Source organism: Ambystoma mexicanum, chromosome 4p (assembly GCF_040938575.1).
Source record: "Ambystoma mexicanum isolate Mex_15411 chromosome 4p, UKY_AmexF1_1, whole genome shotgun sequence".
NCBI classification, from domain to species: Eukaryota; Metazoa; Chordata; class Amphibia; order Caudata; family Ambystomatidae; genus Ambystoma; species Ambystoma mexicanum.
In genome coordinates this window covers 178,008,811-178,032,383 of record NC_090927.1, presented here as the reverse complement: position 1 = coordinate 178,032,383, position 23,573 = coordinate 178,008,811, and the positions used below count along the sequence as shown (strand labels likewise).

The 23,573-nt window shown below is 45.5% G+C and overlaps 1 protein-coding gene across 1 annotated transcript in view; it reads left to right on the top strand.

Moving 5' to 3' along the window:
- EPHX2 (epoxide hydrolase 2) overlaps positions 1 to 23,573 on the top strand; it is a 1,142,911-nt gene that overhangs the window by 281,916 nt on the left and 837,422 nt on the right. The window lies entirely within an intron of this gene.

Genomic DNA, 23,573 nt, shown 5'->3' with positions numbered 1-23,573 from the left:
GGCTGTGTGATTCAAAATCAGAAATAACAGGTGGGTTGAATACGAAGACAGTGCAGGGCTGAGAAAATGTAAAAGCCAGTAGTTACAGGTAGATTAAATGTAAATACTGTGTAAGGCTGAAAAAGGAAGAAACAACGCTGGGATATGTGCACACATTGAGAATCCTTACCTCATGGTGCAGGGGGCTACATCAAATATGCAGGTACGAGTAGGTAAAATGCAACATTGGAATGCCTCACCTCATGGTGTGGGGGGCTGCAGGTAGCCTCACTCCAAGGTGCAGCGGGCTAGATACAGGAGTGCAAACAGGCAAAGAATGGACAAGTTCTTAGGCAGGGTCATAATTCGGAGTATGTGTGGGTTCATAACTTGCAGGCAGTCCAATGAAGTCCAGATCGGAATGAGATAGGAGGGGAGAGGGTAGTTGTTAGGGAGAATTCTCAGACATTTTCTAATTCCCTTCTACCTTAGAGACCTCTAGCTCATTTTGCTGGACTTTTAATTTCTAACCTGGACAGAGTGAGACCTTTTTCCCACTCTCACATGTATTTTTTTCTGATTTAAACTCTGTGTTTCTTTTGACTTTGGAGTCCGGCAAACTCTATAGGCATCATCTTTACATTGTGGCACACAGCACCTTCAGTGTAGTGGCACAGGGAAGTCTCTTAAATTTCCCAAAGGTTTAAATACCTTCGCTCAGTGAGACTACTGTTTCTAAGAGCAGTGAAGTGACTTTCTAGAGCCACCACACAGTATTTTACAATAGGGTGCTGGAGGGGTTACTTACTATCCCCTTTGTCTAGTTTCTCATGTAACATTTTTATGTTACCCTTTCTACAATTAATAGCTGGTGGCAGTGGTTTACTTTTCCAACCATTGTGTTTCTACCACGGGTGGCAATTGCAGCTGCAGTAAAGCACCCATAGGTGCCCATTTTGTCAAAATGGCCCCAGTCTTCTTTTTTCACCATTTCTTGTTGGAAAGATCCTTCTTGAGATTTACTCTGCATGCCAACCCAGGTTTGGACTCTTTGTTTGTTTTGTCTTTGGCGAGATTCACTGGTGAAGCCCACCTCTGGCTCCAGCATGTCTGGCAGGGCAGGAAGTGAGGGAGGTGCCCGAAGATCCCTGTGCTTAATCCCCTTGGTTACAGGAATGCACCCAAAGGTGATTGGCTGGCTGGCTGGCCTTGGAGGACAGCCACCTTGCTGTGTGATTGAAAGCTAGGCTGAGAATGAGTGGGAGAAACCTGCATGAAAGGCAAGACCTTTTGCTTGGGAGGCAGAGTAGACCACTGGACGAACGAATCCGAAGAAGAACTTGGAAGAGACGCTTGCTGCAACTCCTGGATCATTGGTTTGCCCGGCAAAGTCCTGCTGCATTGCTGAAGCTCCAAGTTCTGCAACAGACGTCTTATTCCTTTGGGTTGGTGGTAACAAACAACCCCAAAGCAAACTTGTCTGGACATCCTCTCAGATCTGGCTGTACTTCCATTGCTACTGCAGTAACCAATTACCAGGGAGAGGAACACCAGAATCGAGTGTCTTGTTTTTAAGTCGGACCCGGACTACAGGAAGATCTTCCGGACTCCCATGAGCAGGGTCAACAAAGCCTGAGACACCTCAACAGATTGCTGGACCCCATATGCGAGGAAATTCCATAAAGGTATCCGAGAACCGCACTGGTGCTATTTGCAAGAAGCTGAAACTACGAAGTGCCGCTGATCTCAAGTTTACCCTTTTCTGCCGCCAACCTTCAATTCATAGTGCAGGAGTCCCCAGATGTCCTCCCTCTTGTCCCCACAGCAGTGGCCCAGGAACAACAGGATCTGCACACCTACACTGAGACAGAATCCAGATGGAACCAATTTCTTCAAACCAAAGGTACTGTAAAACTAAGGGGTTGCTTACCTCTTGTTGTGTAGCCTTGCTAGCTCTCAGTAGAGACTCGTCTTGGTTGCTTTTGCAGAGTTGCTTGCAGCTTTGCCCCTCAAAAGCCTCCCAGCTTGTGGCCGTACAGTGATTTCATTTTCTACAAAGACTTCTAAAACTTTGTGCAAGACTTTTTTACTTACCTGCAAGAAGTGCTTCAGCTCACCTAGACTTTTGTTCAATTAACATTGGCTGTCCTGGCTCCCTGAAAGACTCCTCTTAACGATGACATTGCGCTTTAACTGTCCCCCAAGAAAGGGTTAATTTACTTGGCATTGGAGGGTTCAAAAAGTATTTACCTGCTTAAGAATATTTGTTAACCATTGTTTTATTCCCTCATCGTTTGCTTTTGACACTAACCTCAGTATTACTCTAAATGTGCTAGTGATATATCAATGTCCACAGTGTCCTAGTTATTTAAGTCACCTCAGTGTGTAGGAAGTATCTGTGTGCCATCCCAAATGGGTATCTACTGATTTATTGAAACTGAGAGTGTGTATTTTCTGAAGTATATTATTGTGTTACATATTTTGCTCTTTTCTAAAGAAGGCTTATTCAACTGACTGTTAAATTAATAAATAATTGTTTAATCAAGAAACCTTGAGTGTAAGTGTTTATTTGGATACTTGTCGCTGTGAATCTCTGTGTGATAACCCTACAGCTCACATTGACCCCTCTTGACATATGCCTGGATGCTCAGTAAATCTACTAACTGGTGTAGTTAATGCTTATACCAACGGTTGGGTTAACTGTTGCCAAGAGGACAAGGCTGGTGCAGTCTACTACAGGGAACTACAAACAATCTTGCCTAACAGTAGATATTCTGGGCAGCAATGGTGCCGACCTTGGTAGCAGCATGGGACAGGTATCGTTTAAGCTGTTGCAGTGTCTAAGCTGGTATAGTCTGCGGCACCGTAGGGGAAACTGGAGAGATAAGGGAGCGGGGGGAGATAAGGTAGCAGAGGTATGATGAATCAGATCTTGTCTGCACCGCTCCATTACGAAGAAGAATAAACATTGCAGAAGTGCAGGATAAGGCACCAGAGGTCATGCTTATCTTGCGGAAAGGAAGGTTGGTCCGGGGATGGCACCAGGAGTGTGGCTTTGGTGCAGCGTTGGTCATTGTAGAATGATGGTGGGGGTCAGCAGGCAAATGGTTTTCCTGCATGATGATCGAGCTGGGCATCTGGTCTCTGCCGGGATCCAGATGATTTTTGATCCCAGCACAGACGTTATATTAAAGCCTTGACTTCAGCCTTTACTGAGGCCGGCTGCGCCTCCCAGTGCAGGTTGAGAAAAACAAAAAAATGTTGCTGATTCCAGTGGCAGTGTATGGCCTGCAAGAGACCACACGCTAAGGTAGGCACGCACAACCCAAACAGGAAGAGAAGTGTGAATGAATGCTATTGGTTAGGGTTACAAACTTGAGATTATTTGTTAATAATAAAGCGATGCAAATAAAGATCTGCTAATCAGACCCCGCTTTCATAATTTTCCATGGCAAAAAGCATAATGCACTCATGTACTTTGCTGTGACCATCTCATGACACCCCCTCCAGCTTCCCTGTCGTGAGAGCAGGGCAGGTACAAAGATCACAATGGCATTCCTGAACACAGCTGGTGGAACACAACGTTTCAACGGACCGAGGTGACTTTTTTTTGGACCTCTGGTTTCAAATATTATAATTGTGTACTCCGGCAACCTGATGGCATTTGTTAATATCTAAATATATGCCATGTCTGGATTTGACATGGTGGCTACTGAGATTACACAATTATATAGCCACAGGCATTTGATGTCATTTATTATCAGCAGTGTATCATTCATGACGGTGCCTGGTGTGTATTAACCTGTTTGGGTACTGTGTACCCACAACAGCTGTTTTAGAGCCAGCCCAGGCAGCCTTCTCTTTGATCTCTTGGAGACGGGCTGTCCCCTTTGTCCAGGGAACAGGTGATCATCTGGGAACCATTCTTCAAAGTCAGTCCTGCCATCACAATGTCCACCTCATACCCAGGTCCTGATTACTGGAGACCTTTTGATGTAGGCAGACTTGTGGGGGGAGGGGTGCAAGGAACTAAAATAGGCCAGATGAGAGGTCAGTTCACAGAGGGGTCTCACCATCTTTGACTTTGCTAGGGCTCCCAAACATCCTGCCCCCCTATCCACTTTCTGAAGACATGGCACTCTGGGTATGACAGCAGGCAAAGGACACTTAATACAGTGGCTATGTTTGTACACTTAACAACAGGCTTGCTGTGGATCAGTCCACTGCCACATTTTGCATATATAAATTGGGGAACCTGTCCATCAGATGAATTATTGTTGGACACTGATTGAAGAAGGAGTCACTGGAATTTGATTGGGACTACATTCTTCTCCAAAGTTCTCTGCCAGAGAGGTAAATACCAGGAGCTAAAAGGAAGAGGAAAGCTTGTCTCCCTGACCTATCACAAAGGCCTATTTAGGATTACTGGCTGAGTGGACATTGCCTACGCAGTTGAGACACTGATACCCCGGACCCTGCTCACTGGAGGTGACAGAACCTTGCAAGTACATTTTTTAGATTTTCCTGGTATGAATGTAAGAAGAAAGAACTCACCTTGCCACTGAGACTCTGGACTGGGTCTCCCAACACCCAAAGAATCGAGGAAGAGACCCTGTTTGGATGCCTTTGACACCACTTCAAGCTGCATCAAGTAAACTGCCAGATTTATCTTTGATTTTGATGCACGACTACCCCCACCGCTCTGAGCCTCACTCTATACATAAGATCCACCGTCTACACATTTGAGACCTGCTGAGTGATTCTTCTAGCATCCCCAACTCCACAGTACCTTCCTGGTTACCAGCTTCTTCGAACTCCAAGCCTTCAATGCTGCATTACCATAATGCTGTGTCGAGCCCGCTTGCCCCCAAAGGCAAGTCTCTTCTTCTCTGCACCCAAGTCTTCCAGCACCAGTGACACGATACCTCTTGCTGCTCCTGTCCTTGACACACAAGGCGTCACTGCTGTCGAATAGCACTGCATCGTTGGAACCAGACGCTTCCACTCCCCGACTTGCCCCTGGCTTGGTGCCGAAATTGCCCAGACTGTCTGTTTGCCAGACTGTCGGTTTGATGCTGAAAAGCCTGGCTCAGTGCTGTAGAGCCCTGAAAGTTTTTTGAAGTTTCCCTGTCCCCCTGACCTGCCTTAAAGGACCATAGTGACTTTTAAGTCCTCTATTTTACCTTTTTGAAATCTTTATCCAAAACCTTTCATAATTTTCTCCTGAAATCTTTGCCGGGGCACCCCTGTCTACAAACCCATAGTGCTTCCTTTTGCCTTACTGGGTTGGGTTGTTCGTTTTTTTATTAGTTGTGTGCATTTTTGTTAATAAAATTAAAGATCCTATTTTTATAGAGCAGTGCTATTGTTGGATTACATCTGTACCAGCTCACACCCCTACTGAAGCGTATATCCTGCCTTTGGCGTGTGCTTCCAAATGGCGAAGGAGTTATAGCTGTCGGGGCTGTTCCTATTTCATCTTTATGATTGGTATCACTGCTGGTTTAGTAGTACCGTGGGGCTGATTAACTGCTTTGACCAGTAATAATCCCTGTACTCCTGCAGAGGGTTAGTCATTATGTCAAACTGGTGGCAAGCAGTTGGATCTGTTGCAGACCGCACCTATAGTTTAGTCTGGAAAATAAAAACACTTTTCAGGAAATGTTGTAAACACTACCCGGGATTTTTTTTATTTTTGCACATTGAAACTGAACATGGACTCTGTGTAAGTCCAGAAGTCCAGCACCCTTCGTGAGCAATGTCAGGAAAGGGGAATCCCCAGATTTTCTAAGGGTAGCAAACCTAAAATGGTAAAGAGTCTCCACACATTTGAGGAATCTGGGGTAGCGGAGAGGACCAAGTGGCCAAGTCATGTTGTTATCTTGCATTTGTATAGTGCCTCCTTCCATAGTCTATGGCTTTGAAGTGCTTTGCCTGTCAGGGAGGCAAAGTAGGAGTATGATGTAGTGGTAGGGAGAAGTTAAGTTGGGTAGATAGTTGGGATGAGGTCGTGGGATAGATAAGATGAACAGGAAGGCATGAGAAGGAAAAGGTAGAGGAGCTATGTGTACAATTGGACCAAATTTATCCTGGGACTCCACTGTATTCTATGGGGTGCATCACCAAAAGGAGAGCTGGCTGAAGAGGAGGTGTCAGTTGCGTAAGGGGGATATGTCTGAAATGTACTCGCTGCATGATGAGCCTGGGAATGATGAAGCCATGCCCAAGAACATACAGGCGAAAAAGCCCTTATACTTTCTTCACTAGGCCCCCAACATTTGGGAGGGGTCGGATGTCAGAATTCAGAATTTGCATGTTTGCTAAAGCTCCCTCATAAGCAAGCAAAAACATCTCAAATTTTTGGTGTCCTCATGTTTGTCATGTTTACCAAAACCCAAGCCACTGCAGTTGTCCAGAGTGGGGGCGGGACACAGACACCTGTATTTTGTTTGCATGTGCTCCTGCTCAGCAACCTCTTTGTGCTGGTCAAATTGACAATGAAGGTGCCGAACGGGAAAGGTGTCCCACTGTCAGGACAATGAGGGTTCTGAGCAGGAGCACACCAACTGCGGCTGCTGTGTGCTCCTTCCCGGCACCCTCATTGTCATGCCAGCGTGACGCTTCTCTCATTCGGCAGCTTCATTGACAATGAGGGTGCCAAAGGGGAAAGGTGTCTCGCAGGTAGAACAATGACATGAGTCACTGTGCCCAAATGTCCCGGTCTGGCTCGGATAAGAGCCAATGGCCCGGCCATTTAACCCCCCACCTGGCCCAAAACCCTCACGCGCAGTACGCTACTGCGGTTGCATAAGACTCCTTTCTAGTAGACTATCTGTTAGGGAATTACCTTCTTTGAGAAACCCTAAGGTATTCTCACATCTACTCCCCAGGTGGAGGGTCCTTGGGGATTGGAGAGTGGGTGTCTGAAGGCGAGACATGATATCCCCCTTCACTAACGCTGAACTATCGGACCTTTCATCAGTCTTTATGGGATATTGTCTGTCCTTTCCAGCTTTTCCCTGTATCCTCACATCAAGCACTGAGACGAGGAAGAGGTGACCAAGAGTAATGCACACTTCCTATTAGAAATACCACTATAGTACTGGTATGAAGAAGAGGGAGTCTGAACACTACAGAGCTGAAGGTTAGACATGTCCCAGTAATTAGTCTAATTGTAATCAGGCAAAACAGACAAGAGAAGCACACCTGAACATCCTTGATGGGATACCGGTGTATAAAAGGGTGGTGTGGCAGCAGCAAGGAGGAAGAAGAGAGCAGCACGGAGGAAGCAGACAAGCCCAAATGGACCGTTGGGAACAGGGGGACAGCGGACCGCGAGCACACTGGAAGGTTTCAGAGCAAGGCGCTCTGCGGAAGCATGGCAAGGGAGCCGTGTCTCCATAGAGCCGGTGACGTCGGAGGAAGGAAACCGTATGTAGTGTCAGCCCTTCCTGTTTGGTTCTGTAAGTACTTGTTCCCCTGGGTGGAGGACCCTGGCCCAGGGGTGCCTGAGGGGCAAGAGGTGAGACCCTGACCTTAGTTTGTGAGAAGCCGTGAGAGCAGAAGAGCTGCTGCATCAAGTAAAGCGACCAGTGAGTTTCTGTGTGTAAAGATAATGATAATGAGTTGTTATTTATGTAGCGCCTTAAGCCAAAGTACTTTACAGAGAACATATTTACATACATTTATCATCCCAACTGAAGTTGGTACTCATTTATCGACCTCGGAAGGATGTACGGCTGAGTTGGCCTTTCCGGGATTCGGACCTGCGACCTGCATATCAAACATAGATTGCAGCAGCGAGCTCTAAACCCGCTGAGCTATCTTACCGGTGCAGGAACAAGAGAAAAAGAGGATTCATTGTGGAAGAGCGGGTGTAACTGCCAATAAACTTGTGAGTGCTTCTGAACTGTATGAACAATCTAATGCTATGCTAACGAGGCAGTACGAAGATGCTGTGCATCAGAGTGATCGCATATAGAAGATTTGCAAGGTTTTGAAAGCCTTTTGAGTTACAGAGAAAGACTGACACGTTGGCAACAGAATATCTTGAAACAGGAAAACAGAGTGGTCAGGTACAGGCAATAGGCACCGTTTCGAATGTCTCTGGATAGCTGAGGATGAATAAAAAGTATTTAAAGCACTATGAGTAGAGAGACAGTGCTTAAAAGCTGTCGGGCAAACAGCAGAAGGGGGAGCAGGGAAGTGGTAGGAAAAGAAAACCTAAAGGCTGCAAACCCCGGTGAAGGAAGAGACAGACTGAATATAAAGTTAACCAATGAAAGTATAAAAGGGTCGAGCAATGTCAAGAAGGACGCTTGAACAAGGGCCCCTGGTTGGGTGACCTGTAATGGGTGGACCGCACGGTCTGACAACTGCGTCCAGACCAGAGAGCCCCAACCAATTGTATGAAAGTTGCTGAAGAAAACTTAAGAACAAGTGTTCCTTGAGCTCTTTTGGAACATTGGTTGTTTGAATCTATGCTTGAAGCTTCGGGAAGGGAACCCTGAGCTCTTTTTGGAACATAGGTTTTGTGAAACTGTGTTTGAAGCTTGGAGAGGGGAACCCTGAGCTCTTTTTGGAACATAGGTTTTGTGAAACTGTGTTTGAAGCTTGGGGAGGGGAACACTGAACTCTTTATTGGAACATTGTTTTGGTGAATCAGTACTGTGTGTTAGGGGAAGATACACTCAAGTCCTGAAAGAAGAGTTGAAGCCTATAATTGTTGCAACTGTATCCTGAACTTGGGGAAGAGAGCTAGAGACTGCTCCAGACTTTATGTTGAACACTATTTGAGTTAGAATAACCCTACACTACATTTTTGTATTAGATGTGAGGGCCAGCATAGGTTTTGACACAGACGGTTTTTGGTTTGAACTTACGGATATGACCTTTCTTAGTTTTTTTAGGTTTAATTCCCACCATAGCTATAGGAAAAGTTAGGCATTACATTCATCCTGATCATTAATAAAAGTCATAGGGCCTCATTACACGGAATGCGGTAAGGGTTTACCGGTACCGGTAAGGGCACCGGTACCGGTAAACCCTTACCGCCTTACTACGAGGTCCCTTTGCGGGACCCGACCTTAACGGCTGGTGTAGACCAGCCATTAAAGTTGGGACCCGCAAAGGGACCTTGGTGCTAATTACGGTACCGCAATTTGCGGTACCGTAATTAGCCCCTTCCCCATTCCCAATGAGCCCTATGGGGCAAAAATGGGAATGGGGAAGGGCCATGGAGAAAGGGGGAATTACCGCCCCGCCAACCTTGGAAAAGGGTGGTAATTCCCCTTTCCTCCATGGTGGTACCGGTATGGTACCGGCAGCAACCATGGTGCTTACAGCACCATGGTTTACCGCATTCCGTGTAATGAGGCTCATAGTGTTGAGTTCACATTCTGTTGTCTGTGTCATCTTTTGATACCAGGCCTGTCTCACACTTCCTGATCCCGAAACGATTACTGTAGTCACTAGATAAAAGGCTAAGAAAGCTGCTAGGGGGTAAGTGCTAGAGGCCCTGGAACCAGAGTTTCTTCCTGTTAGAGAATGGGGGTGACCAGAGACTCCAGTAGTGCCTAGTAAACATCTCAAGCCCCCTCAGGCATCTGCTCCTGTGGGAGAGGCCCCAGTGGCCTACTTTGGTAGCACAGGACTCAATGATCTCAGAGTTGCCTATTGATGCCTATTGATGTAGAAAAGGTTCTTTAGATGGAGGACCAGGGGGATTCAGGGTTGACTATGATTTGATTTGATCGAATGAGAAATGTCAGAGGAAGAAAAAACGAAAGTCATATAAATGAAAATGGCTTTCTGTGGCTCTCCCGCTGACATTTCCAGTAACACGCACCACCCTACCCCTTACTTACCTTTTGGCGGCACACATTGCTGTGTGCTGCCAACTCTTCCCTTCAACGTTGACGGCGGTTCCCTTCACTTACGTGAATGGGAACCGGCGCTGCAGGGTCCTTTTCTATTTCTTTTAAACTTTAGGGTTTTTGTCACAGGGAATAGCCCTGCAAACCCTGGTGTGATTGTAGTGAACAAGGGTGCGGGGACACCCCAGAAACCTCTGCTGCCCTTGTTCACTATATTGGTACCAGATGTGATATTTATTCGAAATGTTCGGCAGTTCGTAATTTTCGTACACCCGAAATTCAAATAAATATCCAATTCGTTTTTTGTGTTTGGTCATTTCTACAGAATCTGGGATTCAGACCTCATGGTCTTGCCAGAGTGAGTTCTCCTCAGCTGGTTGTCCAAATTAGCCTGAATTTTGTAAGGCACAGAAGGACTCCCCCCTACTCTAGCAAGTCTGGACAAGCAGGCATAGGAACAGGCAAAGGACAAGGCCCCTGGGATGTTCAATGCACATTGTACTAAGAGTCCAAGAATTCTGGGGCAGGCAGTTAACCGGAGATTGGTTGGGTTTCTCAATGCCACTGGAGGTTCCTACTGGAATTGGCTGATGACATTTTTTTTTACAGGTAACTTAATATTGACCAAGACAGCTGATCAGTTGTATGCCCATTTTGAGTGGCCTCAGCTGGGCAAAGAAATCTAAGGAATGTTTGCACTTGTGTTACACTTGCCAAGCTCCTTTGCCCGCATTACCAGTGGTTGGGCGGTCTTTTAAGGGACTAGGGATGGATATTGTGGTCCTTTGGAACCCCAAACCACCTCAGCGAACCAGTACATCTTGGATGTGGTAAAGCACCCCACTCAGTACCCTGAGGCAATCCCCTTAATGAACATTAAAGCCCCTGTTGTAAGGAAGGGATATTCTCTCCTGTTGGGTTTCCTAAAGAAGCAGTTTCTGACAAGGGCAACAACTTCACATCTGCTTGTATGAAGGCGATGTGTAAGGAGTGTTGTTACTTATAAGTTCTCTACAGCTTTGCATCACCAAACAAATGGGCACTTTGAGAGATTAAACAAGACCCTGGAAGTACACCAGAGGAGAAAGTCGGATATTTGCATTCCATACCTGCTGTTTGATTAGAAAGGTGCCACAGAACAGAGTAGGGGTCAGTCCCTTTGAGCTTGGTTTGGCCATCCTGTTGGTGGTCTTTTAAGTCTGGGTTGGGAAGGATGGAAGGGTAATCCCTGAAGTCCTTCCCACAACGTAGTGGATTATGTACTTGGGTTCAAAGTACATGCAACGGTCTACGAAGAATCTCAACTCTAGCCAGCAGGTGTTGAAGGACTGGCAAAACCAGAAGGGTTCTGAATATACTCCCAAGACAGATGGCCAGGATTAAGGAACGTGTCAAACCCAGTGCACTTCAAGATAAGAGGACTCGACCCTACATGTTTCTGGAAAAGACCAGTAAGGTTAACTACCTCTTTTATACAAAGGCTTCTAGGCTGACACAAGGGACTTTCATATCAACCGGCTGAAACCACATTACAGCAGTGATAACTTGATCTTGACTCTAGTGACCAATGGCGAAACTGAAGAGGTGGCGGATCCCCTCCCAAACTTGCCACACAAAGAAGCCACAGATGGGTCCATAGAGAGGATGAAAATTTCCTTTGATGTGATGGAACAGCATGCAGCTGCTGGGCCAGTTTTCTCCAGGTTTTTCTCCAGGTTTCACAGAATGATGTGCCCATGACATAGACGCGGGAGACAGTAAGCTGGAGAAGAGCAGACTTCACTGGATCTCTGAAAAGGTGATGGACACCAATGAGGAAGCTTTCAAGATGTTTGACCTTGGGGTTATTTAACCTTCCCATAACCCATGAGCTAGCCCTGTTATGCTGGATCCTAAAAAGTCCAACAATGGCAAAACTGAAGTCTACTTTTGTGCGGCCTACTGGGGCTCCATTCTGTGACCAGGACAGATGCTCAGCCCACACCTCATGCAGATAAATTTATTGACGAGTTAGGTGCTGCCAAATACACGAGTACCTGTGATCTCATGCATGCTTTTGCCCTGATTTGCATGCCACAGTGGATTGATCAGTGGTTCCGTACTGAAGATGAACTTCTAGGCATGGCTACTCAGAGGAACACATTTCAGGTAAATGTTTTTTCCATACCTTTGTCTAAACCCAACATAACTTTGATGGTGTTTTCTATACTGTAACAAAGCAATGGGTCCATCTGGAGAACTGTTGCCCTCTGCTAGAAGTAGAAAGAGACACTACTTTTTCAAAGGGACAGTCTGGTGTAATGGCAAAGCAGCAAATGAATCGGTATTTGTGCCCTTTGGAGACAGTCTGGTGTGATGTTAGAAACAGTATTGGGCAATATAACCATAGCGGCCTGTCTTTTACTAGAAATGGACAAGCTAGTAGCTACATTTGTATAAAGGTTTCTTGAGAATCCCGCCCCTGAGGGATTAAGTGGCTTGGTAACATAATCAAGCCTTCTCTGCCCTCATCAGACTCTGTTGTACTCATTCACTTTAAATTGCAGGCCATCAGTTGCCTTCCCGCCGTCTTCAGTGTATTACATAAGTGAGTATTTTATTTTTTAAGTCTGTAAAATTGTACGGAGGGGTCCGGAAATATCGTGCATGTAGCCAACTCCTTGTAATTTCGATTGTTTGCTCTGCGAAGTGCAAATAATGACTTTCCATAGTGCAGGTATAAATACAACCCGGCATGTACATGCATGTTGGCAAGTATTTACATGGATTTGTAAGGAACTCGCCAGCTTTCAGCTGATGCAAAAAGCTGGTGGATTTCCTATGAATTGATATCTTCTCCGCCTACATCAACATCTGATGCTGGTGGTGATGCTGGCCGGTTTCCATGCTCGAGCAAATGGGGGTGGCAGATTTGCAAGTTGGCATCCGTGCCATAGCTCCACCACAGAAATTCATACACAAAATGGAGGTTCATCAAAAGCATGGGTGAATCGTTTGCGCATTCTTTATTTTCATGCTTTTTTTGTACTGCCTCAGGGCTGTGGTATGAGCAAACTGAAATGAAGGAAGGCAAGTTGTTAGCCTTTATCCTCCGGAAAAACCTCAATCAATGGGCAGAGGTAAACGAAAGAATGGTTAAACGACAAACTGGATTTGTCCAATACGTAGGAACAAACATCAACCTACAGCTTCTAAACATGATCAAGCAAGAAGCCAGAACAAAGAAACAACAGGTATATACAGTCTTTATAGATCTAAAATTAGCATTTGACACAGTCAATCGGCAAAAACTATGGGGAAAACTAACAGAGTGGAAATGCCCTGCAGCAATTCTTAATCCGATCAAACAACTTTACTCGACACTACGATTTGAGTTAAACTAACAAAAGAGGAAACTGTGACTAGTCCAATAGCCACTTGGAACACATTAAAACAAGGATGTCCACTGGCAGCGACCCTATACAATCTTTATACCTCAGACTTTGTGGAACAAATCCAAGACGCTGCAACGAATCCCCCAAAGATAAATGATGAACCCGTACAAACATTGATCTACGCAGACGATATTATCATTTTAGAAAAAACAGTGACTGGCCTTCAAATTAGCCTGGACAAACTAGAACAATACATGAAAGACAACGAGTTACAAATCAACACGGCAAAAACAAAATTGATGACGTTGATTAACAAAAAAGGGAAGAAACAAAGAAATCCAGCAGTCACACTCAGAGGTCAGCCTATTGAAGTAGTGAAGACCATTAAATACATAGGTGCAATGCTCAACCCATCTTACAATGGACAGGAACGGAAAGAACACTTGGAAACAAAAGCCCTATCGCGTGGGCGCCAGGGTTGCTTCTTTCACAGCAAATTTGGCAAATTTTCATTGAAACCGGTTGTGGGTCTATTCAAACAAAAAGTAGTTCCGATACTCACTTACGCTGGTGAGACTTTAATCATCCAACATCCTATCAAGTGGCATCCGTACGAAGAAACATTTTGGAGGAAAACACTAGCTTTACCGTCCAATTTTCTGATGCCGAGAATTCAATACAAACTTGCCTCACAATCACTCGAATCAATAATCAAGTGGAAACAAATCGATCTCTACAGAAAATTTATTTCAAACGAAATAATTCCTGCAATCGAGATACTCAGTAAAAAAAAAGAACGCAATGCATGTGACTGCACTATCCCAGTGGTTAGCGAAGATTGAGAAAGTGATGCAACGGGAATAAATCTCTGAAGAGATGCTGATACAGACACCCCAATATGCTAAACACAAATTACAATGCAATGACTAGATTAAAACGCAAGCCCAACATAGTCAATACAAAAGATGCCTCAGATGAGAAACAGAAACTAGAGCTCTAAAAACGAACTTCCAGAATATCTAGCTCGATTTCCTGATCAAAAGATCTGAGATCTTTACTTGCTGTTTCGTCTGAATATACTTCCAACTCTGGAGTATTTATCACAAACCAAACAAATGGACACAAATAATCCACAGTGTAGATTTTGCAAGCAGGAAAACAGCTCTGAATCTCTTCTCCACTTAGTGATGACATGTTCTGCTTTGATGGAGAAACAAAATTTGTTAAGGGACTTTTTCGGCATCTCAGAGAAACAGATGGACACGCACGAAAGAGGGACACAAATTCTCAGTGGCAATGATAAACCTTTAATTTTTACTATCATCAAATTCTGGATAGCCATCATGGCGTAAAAATAGCCCTGTGAATCAAATGAGATGCAGAAAACTCAGAAGATAATGAAAAGTTTGGTTACCAAACATACCATTAAAATAAAAATAAAGAAATGAAGGGTGATCATCCTCTGGCTTAAACATTGCTTCAGTGGATGGCCAGCCTCCAGAGGGCGAGTTAGAGAGACAAGCGAGCATAGCGTGCTACGCCTCTATGGCCTCATTGCCTCGCCACTTCCGAGGGAGACGGAAGGGGCGTTCCCTATGGCCGGCCAGATCCGGCTCTGGGCCGAGGGGGACTCTTATGAGGTCTCGGAATTGAAAAGAGACACCTAAAAGGTGCTGTAGGCCATTAGGTTAAAGGAGGATCGAACCACCCCCCATTTAATTTGCTGACTCCAATAAATCTGATTTCGTTTTTTCCAAAAATATAAATTGTCCCTGGTCGATGATTTTGAAAGTACATATTTCCTCCTGGCATCAGGTAGGGGCCGAAGTAGGGGATGGTCCTACTAAACTGCATCTCTTATGCCCCCTAAGAGCATATCCTGCTTACACCACTGCACAGCGCATTATCACTTTAATTTCATTTGCCTCTGTTCCTGAGAGGTAAGAATCCATGATATCATTCCTGTGAGATATTTGGCTCATTCCCATGCCCTCTGTACTATGGTATCCCTGCAGCTTGGATATGAGCGCTTCTTGCCTCTTTACACAACACCTCTGCCTTGGCGTTTAAGGTCAGCATGAGATCACAAACTAAGGCAAAGTGGCCCCCTGCTGCGTCTTTGCTCGTCACGGAAGTGAACGATGGAAGGAATCGATACACAATCTTGTTTTTCCCTTTGCTGATTTCCCAGCTGAGAGATACATGCATCGAGCAGGGCCGAGAGCCGTGCTCCCCAAGGGCACTCAGAGAGACTTACTTCCTATTGACTGTGCTTGCGCTGTTAGTCACTGAGCAATGGACGCCATTTCACGTATGCCAAGACAGGGACACAGCATCGCGAGACCGAGCGCGTGCATTGTGTGGGACCCCCGCGGTGCAAACTAGTAGTTTCTAAGTCTGTGTGCTGTAGCTCTTAAAGGTCCGTGTGTTATCTCTGCACCGACCCACCCTCGTGCTATTTAAAAACAAAATAGTTCCTAGAAATGCATGGTCGAATCAATCTTTCTTTTTTCTCCTGGGGTTTCAGTTCATGCCAGACCCAGCATTTCAGAAGAGCGTGCCAGTGTTAATGATTCCAGTTATCTTTGGAGCAGTATCTGAGAGTATAATTAAAGAAACGTTCACTTTACAACAGCTGTGGCATGTGCAGTTCTCAGTCGAGTTATTTACTGTGTGAGAACCTGACGGCTTTGGTTTGATGCAGTCCACACTGCCAACTAGGGTGGGCAACTTTTTTAGATCCTTTTGCGGGACACTTGCCCACAAGGCGGTGATGATGTCACAGCGTCATTCACGTTTGGCCCGCCCCTTTTGTAATTCTAACAATTTATAAAGGTTCTCGGGGCTGGGGAGGATTTTTTCGTTTGCATTTTATATATTTATTTGGTGGTTAATTTGCACCGTTGGGACTAATGCTGGAGTGAGCAGACAGCTGCCACTTGCCAGCCACTGTTATTCTTATTCGCGGGAAATGTACGTCTCTCTGCCGCGAATCGGTATAACAGTGGCTGGCAAGTGGCAACTAATCTGTGAGACATGCATGGATGGAGATGGACAGCAATTAGCTGTGGCCCGTGGGCCCTGCAGCGGCCGGCCCCAGCCCCCCCAGCATGCCGAATTGTGCTTGAACAGAGCAAGTTGGGACAACCCGAGTCCCGCAGAGCCACTCGGCAAACTGCGGGACAGAGTCCCTAGTTACGGGACAATCGCGCAAAATACGGGACAGTTGGCCACCCTACTGGCAACCTTTCAAATGAGCATGATCGTTAAAGGTGCTTGTCCGCCATGGGTGTAGAAGCACCATTTCACCGCACTCCATTGCCAAGTGAGCCATTTTTGCAATATCTAAGGGCAGTTGCCACCTCGTGCTTTGTTGTGGTGCCAGAGGTGATGGTATTACCTTGCCCTATCAACAAGGCTGGCCAGTCAGACATTACCTAGCATTTTTTACTGTTGACCATTTATTTTATTTATTTATTTATTTTTTGATTATTTGTAAGACGCCTATACAACAAATGGTGTTTCAAAGAGCCATAAAACAACAAATGGAGGGGAAAAGGGGAGAAATAACAATAACGGTCCAACCGGGCCTTGCGAAATTCGGAACTTTCATGTGCAGAACACAATGTCCTCGGAAAAAGCAGGGGTGGAGGGGAGTGCCGGTTTGCAAAGAAGTGCCAGGATGAGAGGGAAACGGGTGATGAAGGACCATTGGGCAAGTGCTAGGTTGTGCAGCTAAGTGCGGGGACTAGGAGGGGGGCCCTGCAGTACTCAGGGGGAACCAGGCAGCCAGTCGCAGCGGCAGAATGATGGTATTAACAGGGGAGGTGGAGAGTGGAGAAGGACGAGAAATCGATGGTCTTTAGAGGCTTCCGTACTTAAGGGGATCCGGCTCAAGCCTGAGATATATTGCATGGTGCTCAGTTTCTGGCTGGTCGTGGGGTTTTGGGTACTCATTTCAGTGTAATCAAATTTTTGCAGGCCAAGTGCAAATGCTGATCTTTGTGCTGCTTTATGATGGCAATTACATCTTTGATATCAACAGGTGCCCTGTGTACATCATTCTTCTGAATGACAATGCTCAGACACCAGGTGCCTGCTTTCGTGGCTTACTGTGGCATTTGTGAGCCCGTGACACTCATTGCTAACATGACACTGGAAAAAGTTAGATCCATCATTCGTTTTTTTTTTGCTTATACCATCCATCTTGCAAAAAAGCTAATGACTATTGCACCACATGCAGGTTCATCTCAAGACTTAGAGCAGTTTGTTGCTCCTGGTTGCTGATTTACCACCCAAACGGATCGATGGTTAAGGCTAGAAAGGATTAAGGCGTGTGGCATCTATCACACAGTGCATGCTTTGTTTTTTGTGTACATTTGTGCACTCTGCTCTACAGCACAAAGACTGGACCCACCATCACCTGATTTGAAAGCTGATCTTCAGTGAGACATACCTGTAGTTTTTTTTCTCTTTCCATGGTACCATGGAACCAAAAGAGACACTGCAGTCCTCTGTCATGAAAAGACTGTGCTCCAGAGCTGTCAAGATTAGGTGGATACCGTGATGAAATAGTTAGGTTGATTGGCGTAAACAGATGCAGTACTCCTGGAAACCATCTGCTCAACTCCCAACTGCCATGCACCAACCTTTCACCCACAAACTCATTCCTCTCAGCCGTGTCTTCAGCCACACACACAACTGGACTGGCAGTCACCATACATCTGTGCGCACATTCACACACGCAAACGGGTCACATCCCGCAACTGAACAATGAAGTACGCAGTGGCAAAGCACGGGAAAGCGTGGAGAAAAAGAGACCGAGGCAAAAGTGCCTTCGGTGTGGGCCGCACACCCTTGATTCCCACTAAGGGTTAATCGATTTCTTTTGTGATCGTTATTCAGTTAATAAAATCCAACTTCAATCGTAATTCACAGATATGTATATTTTTTAATTTTTCAATTGCTGTGTTTATAAAGCTCATAAAAAATTGTGCTTAATTGGTTAAACTTCACCAAAAAAGCTAATTATCTCAGTTGAGGCAAAACAGAAAACCCATCTGGCTAATGCATTTCGGATTGTATCCTTCGTCAGAGCCAGGTTAGTACTACACACATAATAATGCATTATAGGCAGATTTAGAAGGTTTACAATGTTTAAATTAATAATTGTTCCGTACATCATGTGTAACAACCAGATATTCAAGAATTAATAACCAAAACAATCATAATAAACAAAGCAATCATAATAAACAAACAGGGCGCCCACAAGGACAAACAAATATTTAACAAAAAAGTGAGATTGGAGAAAGGAGAAAAAACAAACAAGTAAGCATACACGATTGTAGACAGTAAAAATACAATATTTGCACAGATAATGATATTGCTATATAATTCAAATAGTTAATGGGACTAATCAACTGCGTACTAGAATTGCCGATTAAGCCTTTTTGGTGACTATGGTGCTTAGAGGTAAAGTTAGGCGGCGTGTGCTTATTGTGCCAGAGTGTTGATTGTCGTACTATATTGTGTGAGAATACCTGTGGCTAGTTAAACATTTCACTAACCTGTGTGTCAGTATGCAACCTACGCGTGAAAGCGGGCATCAATGCAGCATGACGAAGTCCTTTAATTTGTTGGGCAGCCTGCAGCTTCTTGATGATTGCTGCATTGCCACAATGTCCTCCACAAATTGTCTGATTACCACTCATGGTAAATCTGCCAAAAATCCCCATGCAGTCCATGGGGACTTACACCGTCCTACCACCACTCGGAACCCCGTAGTAATGCCACAGGTCCGAGTAACTAACTGTAAACAAACGTGGCGGTAAAATTGATGATTTATCGCTAATTTACTGCCAAACTCATAGTGAGGCCCAAAGTATGCATAAGTGAATACTGTAATTCCAGACTTTCTTGGGGAACAGACTAAGAGGCAATGGTGTATTATAATAAATAATATAACAAATTCCTGTTACATTTTTTAAAAAAAATGAATTACAGTCTTTGCTCCAAAATCTTCAGGGTTCTTCGAGGGGCCCACCCAACATGCCGTGGGTCAAGTAGATACCTTCTCAAGTTACTTAGGAGGACTTTATACAGTTTCTAAAAGCTCTGCGTTGGAAACATTGAGGCTAAATCCGATAAGCCTGCTGAGGTTATGGGGAAAGTAAGTTAATGGACGCCCTTTCACTTATACCAGAGGTGTAAAAGACGGAGCAACCACCCAAAGGGGACACCAGAGCGAATCCCTAAGAAAAGTTTTGTCACAGGGCCAGGAAGAGCTGGTTTTAGAGAAGACAAGATGACAGTTGCTGTCATTGGAAAACCCTGGTGGGGAGAAATCAAAACCCCACTGTTCTTACACTCTGGGGATCCCAGAAGAGCAAACTGAAGAACATCTCAGGACACCAGGTCCCAGGAGAAGGAAACATGGTGCAAATAACTGCAGATTTAACCCAGAAATGGTGGGAAAACCAGTTAAATATGGGCGGCCTTTTTAGGTTTGGCTAGTGGCTCTCTGTGATTGAAGAACTTGAACAGTTGACCAATAAGGATGCAGACTACGAAAAGGAGCCACAAGCTGTATGTCTGGATGGATGAAACACTGAGCAGAAGCACCAGTAGTGACGAGGACAGCACCAGGAGGACTAGGTACACACCCAAAGGCACAGGACAGTTCAGGGGGCAAGACGGAGCAGCCAGCCAGCAAAAGAAAAGTTTCATGATGGGGCAACAGCACGAGGCAACCCAGTAAGGCCAAAAACAGAACAGCAGCAAGCCATCCAACGGTCAGGCCAGGAAGAAGTCTCCTCGTAGCGCTTGGTCCAGAAGAAATTACGGAGAGGCAGCACAGTTAAGTCAAGAAAACTGGACCAAGATGTACCAAACATTCCAACCAACAAAGAGGACTGGGGGAAGACGAGGAAGAGCCCAAGAAGGGATTCCAGCATCCCAGAAGAAAGGTCAGAGCAAGGACAAATGAGTCAGGGTCCAACCTATATGACTCGGCAGCACCAGCCCATCTTCAGCAACAATATTTCTGGAATTCGATAAAAAAAATCTAAGGTATGCAGCGGATCTCAAACTGATAATGCTTTCACCAGTGAATGCCACGCCAGGCCACAGGGCAGCATAGCCAATCAGCCGGACGACAAAAACAAAACAAACACATTGGCATACCTATACAGATCTGTATTGGGGTAGTTTTAACCCAGTTTAAAACACTATAGAAGGTGCAGGGCTGGGCTCAGAGTGAGGCCATGCCAGCACAATGGCCATTTTAGGCCCACATTTGGCCTATACAGACAAAAGGGTGGCTCAAAACTGCCACAGTCAAGCACTTTCATCACTACCTCAATAGCTACCAAATTGGTATATATGGCTACTAATGCATTAATGCACCCTTGGCGAAGCCAAAACTAAATTGCAGCACGCTTATAGGGCGATAGAATCATCCCAGGGATAAAATGGGGTGCTTAAAAGCACCCCTGCTCTAGTAGCCATATGGGCTGCTAGGACAGCATGAGAGGGTTTCAGAGGTAACCCAACTTCAGAAGAAGTCCATCTGATCACAACAATAAAGTCACAAAACTAGGGAAGCCAGCAAAAAGAAAGCAAAAGGTTTTGGAGAAGCACAAAGTGTGTCCAGAGAATCCCTAAACATGGAATGCTGACCTGACACCAAGCATGGGTCTAATTTAATCAAGAGATGCCGTGATAGGTGCCACCAAGTATGTCCTGTAAACATACACTCTGTCATGGATCTTTCTGCCCTTTAATCCCTAAGATTGCAGGAGAGACCCACTTGGTTGTTCATGCTTGGGCCATTACGTAAAGCCTCAAGTAAGGAAGCACAGTATAGAAATGGGCCATCCCGGAACGGTAGGGGGGGTTGGTAGGGGTTTAGAAGCAGGATGGCAGAGAAGGAGAAGTAGGAGGAAGGGAGGAATTGAAAGATAAGAGAGGCACGAGGCAGACAAGGGCACGATCAGTGAGCGTAAGGGAGAGAAAAGAGAAGGGCGAAGCACCAGTGAAAGGACATCAAGAACATGAGGAAGGAAGGAGGCGAAAAAGGGAGTTGCATGAGTGGGAGCAGGGCAAAAACAGGAGGAGTAAGGCAAAAGAGGACAAGAGGTGGTTGAGGAGGGAGACATTTAAACCCTTATGCTGACATGTGAGCAAGAAGGTGAAAGTAGAAACAAATGGCGCCCAAGTTAGGGAGAGGCCAGAATACCGTGGCTAGTTCAGTGGAGAACCTTGTGTAAGTGGGGCCAGCAACTGGTAGGGCCAATGCCTCAATACCCAAGAAAGGTCATTCGATACCTAGAGACATGCTATCCAGGAAAAACATTGTGAATCTGGTGGGACTATCAAGGTGATTAATGAGAATAAAGGACCCTTGCTAGCACAGGAGAAAGCAGAGAGGAATCCTACTGCTGCATCACCCTTGACGTGGGACTAGACTGAAATCAGCCTACAAATCTGCTCGGCGGCGATGGGGAAGAAATCAATGGTCGTCTGCAGTAGAGAGAAGCCAATGCTCCATAACAGCTACTGACTGTTTCTATGAGTTGGCAACGAAAATAACCTTGATCGACTGTTTCCCCTTATCTGAACACATACGATGGTAGAATCTTATCTGATTCTGATCTTTGCAATCTTTCTTTACACCACTTTAGTTTTCCTGGCATCCTCACCTTGTTTTGACAATACTATCACTTTTTGTATTGATTCCACCACTTCCCCCACCAGAGTGTTTAGACCTCAATAAATAATTTCGTTTGAGCCCTAATTTTGGTTTTGGGTGCTTCAATGATTCCTCATTACATTTAAATCGAGCACATAGTTACTAAAGCATGATGGACGTTATTGAGAGATCATTTCTAAGCTACTTGGGCTAACAATTATGTGCTCTCTGCGCTACAATGCATCCTTTTCTTGTAGGTTACCAATGGCATCATGTAAGAGACTGATCTTTATGCGACGTACTCGGCCCCTGTCACCACAGGAGCCGGCAAACAGGAACTGCTAGGTCTCATCCTCTCTACTTGAAACAAAAAGCAATCCATAGAGGTTACTACACTGTTGAGCTTCATTAGTGAGGTGTAGCCTGAAACACTTATGCATGACTACCAAGAAGCCTGCATTCCTGACTTCCATCCACAACCTTCCCACTCACACCATGTGCGCTTCTTGACATTGTCTTCCTTTCTTCCTGCCTCAAACCATTTAACCTTGACACTGACCTCTCCTCACCTGTCCATTCCTTCATCCACTCCATTGCTTCATCCACTCTATCCCGCCATTATTCTCCATCCCTCCTATCTCTCCTACTTATAGGCTCCCTACCTGGTTGTGGTCAGATCCTCTTTCAAAGCCCCTCTCCTCCCTAAGCCTCATCTCTTAAGCCAAGCTTTCAATTACTTCAACCTTGCTCTCAGAACCCCCTTTCAAACAGCAATACCCTTCTCACACTTTCTCACCCTTCACCCCATGCCCCAGCCCTGCATGACTCCAAGATCCCCAAGCACATGACTACTCTGCGGCTTCAACTCTTCTAACAGCACAGATCTTGAACTGCTACATTCTGCCAACATACAAGAAGGCCCTCTTCCAGTTCACTTATGACACTGCCTAACCTAACTGCTCCACCCACCTTTATTAATCTCTCATCAAACTCTCTAAAACTGAAGTCAATATGAATCCCCCAACCTACTCACAAAATATGCGACCCTAGTGTCCTCTTCAGCAGCGATCTTAAGCCGCAACACTTTATCACCCCCCAGAGCTACTGCCCCAACAATCAATCTTCTCAAAAGCTGCAACATCTGCTACTCCGGCAAAACCCTTTTATCGTCCCTGATTATCCTTCACTTTGACTACTACTCGAGTCTCCACCTGGATCTCCCCTTTAACTTGCTCCTTTGCTCCGCTCAATAAAGTTCAAATCCTTGCCACTCACACACTCTACAGCTTACCCCGCACCTCCCCCAGTACTATTCATTTGCCTTCATGCCGTATGGCAATCCACGAGCAAGCAATCCCTTTCTACATGTCTTTCCCTCTAGACATCTATTCACAGCCGTGACCTCACCCTTCAGTGGGCATCTTCTATCTCCTCTTACTTGCCTCCTCGCACCCTTTGTTCTGGCACCCTTCTCAATCTGTCTGTCCCTCACCTGCCCCGTGCAGTGCACCCTCTCGCTTTCTCTTTTCTCTTCCTCTTCCTTTCCCCCTACGTTGGAGCCCCCTTCCTCCTGACATTAAAAACACCACCAACATTCCCTCATTCAAATCAGCACTCGAGCTCAGCCTCTTGCCTTGGAATGTATCAGCCACTCTC